This window comes from Dipodomys ordii, unplaced genomic scaffold (genome assembly GCF_000151885.1).
Source record: "Dipodomys ordii isolate 6190 unplaced genomic scaffold, Dord_2.0 Scaffold2, whole genome shotgun sequence".
NCBI classification, from domain to species: Eukaryota; Metazoa; Chordata; class Mammalia; order Rodentia; family Heteromyidae; genus Dipodomys; species Dipodomys ordii.
In genome coordinates this window covers 28,410,653-28,420,808 of record NW_012267218.1, presented here as the reverse complement: position 1 = coordinate 28,420,808, position 10,156 = coordinate 28,410,653, and the positions used below count along the sequence as shown (strand labels likewise).

The 10,156-nt window shown below is 37.1% G+C and overlaps 1 protein-coding gene across 3 annotated transcripts in view; it reads left to right on the top strand.

Moving 5' to 3' along the window:
- Rad51b (RAD51 paralog B) overlaps positions 1–10,156 on the top strand; it is a 527,314-nt gene that overhangs the window by 119,273 nt on the left and 397,885 nt on the right. The window lies entirely within an intron of this gene.

Sequence of the window (10,156 nt, the reverse complement as noted above, 5' to 3'; positions counted from 1 at the left end):
GAGGCTGGGAAGGGATGTGAAGGGTAAACAAAGGAGGAGGCTGCAATGCTTGATAAGAAATGTACGCATTATCCTGCCCATGTAATTGTAGCCCCTCTGTACAGTGTGTTCACAAAAAATAAAATAAAAGAAAAAAATAAATTATTAAGTGTTGCACTATTAACAGTCAGATCTCTCCCTCATTAAAGTTTGTTATATTTGTCCTGTGAATGGGTAACTTATTTGATCTTCAGGTGCAATATTGGATGTTTTCTGAAGCACTGGAATGTTCTAGAAAAATCCTCACAGAGCAGGATTGTTATCCATGAAGATGATGAGACTAGACATGAGAAAAACAAAAAATCAGATATCGTCCTTGAAATGGGGCTTTTAGTTTTTAGTTTTCTATCAGAGACCGAGAATTCTTTGGAAATCTGTCCCTCAGCTTTTCTGACTAGTGTTTCCAAAGGGAAAAAAAAAAACCCTCTTTAACCATGTGTTAGTTTCTTTGAAATCATAAATTGAAGAGGTTTCATACTATTTATTACATTTAGTCTTTCATTCATGAAAATGTTTCATTTCTGTATTTAGGCATTTTTTATTTATTCATTACAGAGCACTATCATCAAAGATTCTGCACATTATTTTCTTGTTAAATTTAGTCATGGTTTTTAGTAGCTCTTAAAAAATGTAGTTTTTGGGCTGGGAATGTGGCTCAGTGGTAGAGTGCCTGCCTACCATGCAGGAAGCCCTAGGTTTGCTTCTTTAGTACCACATAAACAGAAAAAGTCAGAAGTGGAGCTATGGCTCAAGTGGTAGAGTGCTAGGCTTGAGCAAAAGAAGCTCAGGGACAGTGACCAGGCCTTGAGTTCAAGTCCCAGAACTGGCAAAAAAATATATAGTTTTTTTTGTAGTTTTTAAAAGATGGAATCAAATTGGTGGTTGTAATAGAGAATTTATTTTTTTATAGATAAGATTTTGAGTACAAAAGCTTACATTCCTTGCTTATTAAAATGGTTTTGAAAACATTCTTGTAATTTTCAGGAAGAGAATCACATTAAATGTAGTGGCAACTTTTTTTCCCCCAAACTTCATGCTTCTTTTCTTTGAATACAAATGGTGATAGTGGCGCCTTTTTCTCTTGTTCTGATGTAAAGTCTCCTAATAAATTACTTTTCATGTCAGAAAGTTTTGTTACTGGACTGGCGGAAGTTCTTTTCTTAAATAATAAATCTACATGGAATTATTGAGATAAGTCACATGTTTTTCTCTTTTCTGTTAAGGTAATAAATTATAGGAATGGTTTTTCTAGTATTAAACACTTCTTTTTTAACCACTCCTAAATTCCCATATAAACTCTACGTGACTATTTAAAAAAATTGTTGGTAGATTTCTATTTTAACATTTTGTTTAGAAATGCTCTCTGATTTTTCTTTCTAGTGTGATACCTTTCTAGGTCATATAATAACTTTGGTAGCCTTTACTCATTTTTAAAAAAATTTGTGTAAAATTGTCCTTATGAAGACATGGTCATATCTTCTGTACCTGGTAGACTTTTGTTTTTTCTTCAGTGCTAGGCATTGGACTTAGTGCCTGTGCTCAGCAAGTGCTCTACCACTTCAGCTCCATGTTTAGCTTTCTGATAAAGTTTTAGATGGAATTTTATTTTTTAAAAGAATTTTAGTTATCTTAGCAGATGAGCAGAATTGCTCAATAGCTATGTACATATGACCATATAAGCTAATGTTAAGTGAAATGAACTCTAAGACAGGGGCACATGTTTTTTCTTCGTTGTTGCTGTTTTTAATGTACTGCATGATTTCTTTTTTCTTTTGTGTTTTCCCCCCATATGGTCTATTCCCTGTTGTCACTGTATTTGAATTTGTTACCCTGGGTATGGTATATACTTTTATCTGAATTAGGGAAGGGAGGGGGAAACAAACAAACGAAAAACCCCAATGAGACAAAGAACAAGGGAGAACCAATCCAACAGCAATGCTCAGAAGACAATATGTTGGAAATGATCTGTACAACTTAGGGGGATGAGGAAGAGGGAAGGTGGGAGAAAAATGAGGGAGGGGGCAACAAGTTTGACAAGAAGTGTACTCACTCCTTACTTTTGTAACTGCAACCCCTATGTATATTACCTTGACAATAAAATTTAAATTTAAATTAAAAAAGGAATTTAAAACTATATGTATATGGGAAGGTACATATAGTCATAAGTGTACAGCTTAATTAATTTCACCAAGTGAAAAATTTCAAATCAGAATCCACATTAAAAAACTACAAGTGACCATTATCATAGAACATCTGACCCGTGATTCTTCAGCTACCATCTTCCCCAAGGGTGACTACCCCCACTTCTAAACCAGAAATTAGAATGTGTGTTTGTTTTTGAACTATTTACAAATAGAATCATATTAACTTCTTGTATATGGTGTCTTTTGTACATGAGCTTCATTGTGTTTAATTTCATTTCATCGTGTGGTTGTATTTCATTTTGTTTGCCATGTAGCAGCCTATGATGTGAATGATGGTTTTGAATGTTTGTATTACTACTAATGGATATTTTTGGTACTTTGCAGTTTGGGGCTAATATAAATAGGGCTGATTAAGCCATTTGGTTAATACATCAAACATTCTCTTCAACTGAGGGGTTTAATTTTTATACTAGGTCATATGTTTAGCTTTGGTAATACTGATAATTGTTGAAAATCCTTACCAAAAGCATTTGAATAGTGGTTGTTCAGTGTTCTTGTTTGGGCTTGATATTTAACTATTTAGTTTCAGCCATTCTGTTGGTATGTCAGGTATCAGAACATGCCATCCATTTACATTTTCTTGATGATTAAGCCATGAATCCTAATTTACATTGTGGGAAGGAATGCTGTTATATTAACAGTGGTTTTTTTGTTATTGATGAGGAATAAAGCTAATATTTCTTTTCTCCTTTATATAGTTCTGAACTTTCCAGATTTTCAAAAATAAAAATGTATTACATTCTAATTAGGAAAAAAGTTATGAATAAGGTATTTTCATTCAGATTAAACAGATTCTTCTTGTGTTGTGAAGATTTTTTCCCATATGCCTCTGGCATTTCTTTCTTTGCTTTATGACTTAAAAGTGTTGACAATTGTGAATTAATTTGCTAAGTGATAGGATACAGCTTTGCAATGAAATATTTAAGTCCTAAAGAATAATAATGAAGAAAATACTTAGCAGATAGCACCAATAAGTCCTTCCTCATATGTACAAGTAACTTGTCACTAGTTCATTTAATAATCTATGTAATGATTAATTTGTTTTTTTTTCTCCTCTATTTTTTGCAGTCTTTTATAATTCTGTTTGCTTGCCAAGCTCTCTGTTGATGGGATTAGTTCTAGATTCATTGAAGTCGTTCTCTCTCACTCCGATACCCTTTGAAAACTTACCACTTTTCTTTGAGTGGTATATTTTATTAGTGTGATTTTATTTTTCGAATGAACTTCCCCCCAAAAGAAGAACTATTTCTTTGTTTTAGGGTCATAGTCTCCAATTATGATGGAATTTTCTCATTTTTTATCTAGAGCAGAAATGTGAGTTATTGTAATCATGTTTTCTTTTTTTGTTGGGGCAGTGAGGGATTTGTACTTGCCAGGCAGGCACTGGATAGCTGAGCTACACCTCCAGCGTCTGTCTTACTTTCTGGCTCTTGTATATCATTGTACTGCTATTAGGCATATAACAGAGAATTGACTATGGTCCTTGCCATACTGTGGTTCCTGGTGAAGACTAGAGGAAAGAGAACAGTATAAGGAAAGAGGACAGTATATTAATTAAAACAATGAACCTAAGAGTTGAACTTTATGGCTTTAACAGCTTGCTTTGTAGTTTATGTGTTTGTTATTTACCTGCTCCCATCAACCTTCTGTTTCCCTATCTTTTTCTCTTTTCTTCATTGAACTTACCTATAATACATTATACTTTGGTTCAATTATTAATGATAATGTAAAATTCTGGAGGCCTTGTACTTTTTTCTGGTTCACTCATGTGTTTCTAGTATTCAGTATAGGGTCTGTTATTTATTAGCTCCTGGCCATTCTTTGTCTCTCCTGGGAGCATTCTTTCTTCATATGGATACAAAGCTCATCTCCATGCTTCATTTACTTCTCAAACACTACATTGACAGAGAGGTTTTGCTAGACAACCTTTTCTAGAAAATAAGGTTCTGCAATTTATTATATCACACTTTATTATTTTTTTAGCTCTACTGACACTACATGTATTTGTTTTGTGGCTTATTTTCCATGCTTTCCACTAGGATATAAGATACAAGAGTACAAGGAATTTGTTTTGTTGACTCCTTCACCCTCAGCTTCCCTTTCCTTTCCCTTCCCCTTCCTTTCATTCCTTTCTCTATTCTCCCACTTCCCTCCCCTCTCCTTCTTTTCCTTCCTCCCTCCCTTCTTTTTCCTCTCTCCTCTCCTTTTCCCTTCCTTTCTCTCCTCTCTCCCTCCTTTCCCTGCCCTTCTCCCCTCTCTTTCCCTCTTCCCTTCCTCTCCTCTCTTCTCCCCTTCTCTTGTTAGTACTACTGAGGACCTTATACTTGCTAGGCAGATGCTCAACTTCTGAGGCCTTTTTTTGGGGTAATGGTTATTTTTTGTTTTGTTTAGTTTTTGTCGGTCGTGGGGCCTGAACTCTGGGCCTGGATGCTGTCCCTCAGTTCTTCAGCTCAAGGCTAGCACGCTCTACCACTTGAGCCACAATGCCACTTCTGGCTTTTTCTGTTTAGGTGGTGTTGGGAAATCGAACCCAGGGCCTCATGCTTGTAAGGCAAGCATTCTACCATTGAGCCACCTTCCCAGCCCAGGGTAATGGTTATTTTTTGAGATAGGGTCTCATTTCCTGCCTAGATGTGTGCTTGCAACTTGATCCACCTATTTTAGGGTTTCTATTGTAGCTGTGATGACAGACAGCACCACTACTCAGCTTCTTCCATTGAGATGGACTCTTACAAGCTTTTTCACCTGGACTAGCCTCAAGCCACAGTCTTCCCAGGCTTAGCCCTCATATAGCAAGGATGATAGGCATGCTCCATGGCACGCAGCTATTGGTTCAGGAGGGTCTTGTGAACTTTTCTGTCCAAGTTAGTCACAAATTTTGACCTTTCCCATTTTAGCCTCCCTCATAGCTAGGATCACAGGCATGAGCCACTGGGTCCCGCCTCCCTCAGTGTTTTTTTTTTTTTTTACCAGAGATATTTGGTCTTGTTGAATAAATGAATAAGCTGTCTTGCATATTTGAATGGAAAATAGATATCACTATGAAAGTGAAATGAAAAGCTTGTGTTGCCTTTCCACAGTGACTAATATTTGTAGATACTTAATAAATGTTTGCTACATGATAATGTTACTCAAAATTTTAAGTTCTTTTCAATTAACATTTATATTAGCACGTATTTTTGTACAAAGGGGGTGTCATTGTGACATTTCTATGTATGCATACAATATATCTTGGTCAAACTTATTCTCTCCATCCCTCTCTCAAATGCCCCTCCTTAAAATAACTTCAATAGGTTTCATTGTTCTATTTTCATTCATGCTTATAAAGATCTTTGAATATAGTTACCCTCATTCACATTGACCCTGTCCCTCCTGCTGGAACCTACCACCAACAGAGCTTGTTTTACTTTCCTGTCATTTTCTAGTGAAAAAAAAAAGTTTCCATGTAAAAAAGTTTCACACATGCAGATATTATTTTATAGTCTGATTAACCTCATCTATTACTCTTTCCCTGTCCCCCCTAGCTCCCTACTTTTAGCACCATCTAGAGACTTTGTTTATGCTTTCTTCATATATAAGCACACTTTATTTTAGTATTATTCATCCTCCATTATTCTCCCTCATTTTTCCTGTTTCCTCTCATTCTTCCAAACAGTCCCACAGTTAGTTATGTTTTGTGTATATTTATCTGTATGGCTGTGTATGTATGTGTGTATATCTCTTTATCTTTTAGGTATAGATCCAACAAATGAGTGAAAACTTTCAATATTTGACTTTTTGAGCTTGACTTATTTCTCTCAAATTTCATCTATTTTCCTGCAAATGACAGGTTTTTATGGTTGAACTGTTTCATGGTATATATGTACTTTATTTTCTTTATTTATTTATCAGTTGTTGGATAGTTGCAGCTGATTCTACAGTTTACTTGTGAACAAAGCTGTAATAAATACATGTATGCTAGTATCTCTCTTGTATGTTGATTTGTACTCTTCCAGCCATATGCCCCAAAATGATAATGGTAAAGTCAGAAAGTAGATCTAATATTAGTTTTTTAAGGAGCCTCCACACCATTTTCATATTGGTTGTACTTGTTTACATTCCTACCAAACAGTGTATGAGGATTACATTTTCCCTTTATTCTCACCAGCATTTGTTGCTTGTTTTCTTGATTACCATTTTGCCTGGGGTGAAAAAAAATTCTTAGTAGGTTTTTTTTTTTTTTTGCCAGTTCTGGGGCTTGAACTCACTACCTGAGCACTGTCCCAGAGCTGCTTTTTGCTCAAGGCTAGCACTCTATCACTTGAGCCATAGAACCACTTTCCAGCCATTTCCTCCTGAGGAATCGAATCCAAGGCTTCATGCATTCTAGTCAAGCACTCTACCATTAGGCCACCTTCCCAACCCAAAAGTCTTAGTAGTTTTGATTTGCATTTCCTTTATGACTAAGGGTGTTCAACATTTTTTTCATCTATTAATCATGCTTATTTTTAAAGAACTGTTCAAGTTGTTTGCTAGTCCATTTATTAATTATTTGATGTTACAGTATTTAATTTTTTGTGATCTTTGTATGTTCTAGACTGTAATATCTGTAAGGTTCGCTGGAAAGGAAACCACCACATGGTTCAGCCAGAAAAAGAGTTTATTGTCAGGAGAGCAAACTGGGGCTTGCAAGAGATGGAGGCATTCAGAGACAGAGGGGAAGGAAGAAGAGAAAAAGAGAAAAGGGAAGAGAGAGGGACTTTTGTTGAGCCACATTATGTAGGGAAAGGCGGGAGGCCGGACCCTAGCAGATGCCGAAGTGAGCTTTAGAGCCTGGGGAAACTCTCTTGGTCAGAGGGAGGCATGGCCAGGGCGGTTCAAGTAATGATCCCAGTGACTCCAGAGCCTGGGATCCTTTGCCGACCCACAGTCAGGTGATGACTGGTTTCAGGCAGGTAAAGAGGAAGCTGGGAGAGACTGTTCTCCCTAGCAGACCTAACAATATCAAGTACAGATGATCTTCCATTTTGGGGGTTATCTCTTGGTTCTGATAATTCTTTTAATTGGTGTGCAGAAACTTTTTAATTAGATGAAGTTCTAGTTATCAATTCTGTGTCATATTTTCTAGACAGAAAATAAATATCTGCACCTATATCTTCCACTGTTTTGCTATGGTAGCTTGAAAGTTTCAGTTAAGAAAATAAATACTGGAGCTTGGAAGGTGGCTCAGTGGTAGAGTGTTTGCCCCTCATGCATGAGGCCCTGGGTTCAATTCCTCAGCACCACATAAACAGAAAAAGCTGGAAGTGGTGCTGGGGCTCAACTTGAGCTGAAGAGTTGAGGGATAGCACCCAGGCCCAGAGTTCGTCTCATGACCCACAAAAAAAAAAAAAAAAGCAACAAAACAAACCATCCAAACAACAACAACAAAAAATCCACAGGAAAAAAAAATACTTATGCCTACATCTTCCAGTATTTTACTATGGCACTTTGAAAGTTTCAGTTCTTACGTTAAGATCTTTTGTATATAGATATCTAGTTTTCGCAGCACTACTTGTTGAAGAGACTACTTTTCTCTAGTGTAAGTTTTTGGCTCCTTTACCAATGCTTAGGGTAAGGTCTGCTCCTGGATGGCGAGCAGACTCCACCCTCCTCGCAGCAAAGCCTCCACCCAGTACCTGTGTTACCTAGGCACACCTGCATCTGCTTAGGTCACATCTGAATTTGATGTGGCCACACCTTTCTCCGCCCATTCCCTAGATAAGGCCTAGCCCAGGTCCAGAGGGGATCTTTCCCAGCATTCTTTCCCAGCTCTTTCCCAGCTTTTTCCCAGGTCTTTCCCAGGCCTTTCCCCACCGTGTGGAGTGCCAACCTGGCCTGGTCCCAGCAGGTCTACTGAATAAACCTATCCCTTACCTGAATACCACATGTGTGGTGCTGTTCTTACTCGGCTACCTCTTTTTAAAAAACCCAACACTTAGATGAGTGTACCGTGCTATTTTTGTTACTGTAGTTCTGTAATATAATTTGAAATCTGGTATTATGATTTCTCCAACATCACTTTCTTTTTTAAACTCAGAATTTCTTTAACGAATCAATGTCTGTTACCCAGAATTTTAGGATTGACTTTTCTATTTCTGTGAAGAGTGAAATTAGGACTTTGTTAAAGTAGTATCAAATCAATAGATTACTTTCAGTAGTATGGCCATTTCCACAATATTAGTTCTGCCAATTTGAGACTCTGGGATGCTTTTCCATCTTGTGTCTTCTTCAGTTTCTTTCTTTAAAAGTTATATAGTTTTCCTTATAGAGGTTTTTCACCTTGTTGATTTTGTACCTATATATTTGATTTTACTGTTTTGAGGCTGATGTGAATGGGACTGTTTCCCTGATATTTCCCAGCTTATTTGTTGTCAGTATATAGAAAAGTCACTGATTTTGAATATTGATCTTATATCCTGCCACCTTTTAAAGGTACTTAACAGTTTTAAAAGATTTTTGGTATGGACTGTAGTATCTTTTAAGTATAGGATTATGTCATCTGCAAATAGGGATAATTTGAATTCTTCCTCTACCTATAAGAATCCCTTTTCTTTCTTTTTTTTTTTTTGTTGGTCATGAGGCTTGAACTCTGGGCCTGAGTGCTGTCCCTCTGCTCTTTAGCTCAAGGCGAGCGCTCTACCACTTGAGCCACAGCACCACTTCCCCCTTTTATTTTCTTTTGTCTTGACTTATTGCTCTGGTTAGGAAGTCTGATACTATATTGAAAGAGAGTGCAAGAATAGACACCATTGTCTCATTTCTGATTGTAGAGAAAATGATTTTAGTTTTTCCCTGATTAGTATGTTGTTGGTAACAGGTTTGACATAGATGATCTTTATTCTGTTGAGATAAATTCTTTCCATTCTTAGTTTCTTCAGAGCTTTTATTGTAATAGGATGCTGAATATTATTTTATTTATTTAATTTTTTTTGTTGTTGGTTGTGGGGCTTGAACTCTGGGCCTGGGTGCTATCCTCCAGCTCTTCAGCTCAAGGCTGGTGCTCTACCACTTGAGCCACAGTGCTACTTCCAGTTTTTCTGATGGTTAATTGGAGCTAAGAGTCTCATGGAATTTCCTGCCTGGTCTGGCTTTAAACTGTAATCCTCAGATCTCAGCCTCTTGAGTAGCTAGGATTACAGGCATGAGCCACTGGTGCCCAGTGTTGCTGAATACTATTAAAGATGAATTTCTACATCAGTGGAGATAATCATGTTTGTCTTAGATTATGTTCATGTGTTGTATTAAATTTATTGATTTACCTGTGTGGAGCCATTCTTGCATGTTAAGAATGAAGCCAACTTGATTGTTGTGTATCATCTCTTAAGTTTGTTGTTAAATTAATCTCCGAAACTTTTAACTGAGAATTTTTGAGTCTATGTTCATCAAGAGATTGGTTTATAGTTTCCTTTTTCTGTTGTGCCCTTGTCTGGTTTGGAATGAATGTAGTAATTGCTTTATGTAATGTTTGGTAAGATTCCTTTCCTTTCAATTTCATGGAAAAGTTTGAGGAATATTGGTGTTAGTTCTCCTTTCAAGATTTGAATATAGTAGTGAATTCATTCATGTCCTGGGATTTTGTTAGTTGGTAGACTGTTACTTTTTCAATCTCATTCCTTGTTATAAGTCTGTTTAATCATTTTCTAGCCTCTTGACTCAGTTTGGGTAAATTCAGTGTATTCAGAAAATATCCATTTCGCCCGGTGCTGGTGGCTCACGCCTGTAATCCTAGCTACTCAGGAGGCTGAGATCTGGGGATCGAGGTTCAAAGCCAGCCCGGGCAAGAGAGGGCAAGAGAGACCGTGAGACTCTTATCTCCAATAAACCACCAGAAAACCGGAAGTGGCGCTGTAGCTCAAGTGGTAGAGCGCTCGCCTTGAGCTGAAGAGCTGAGG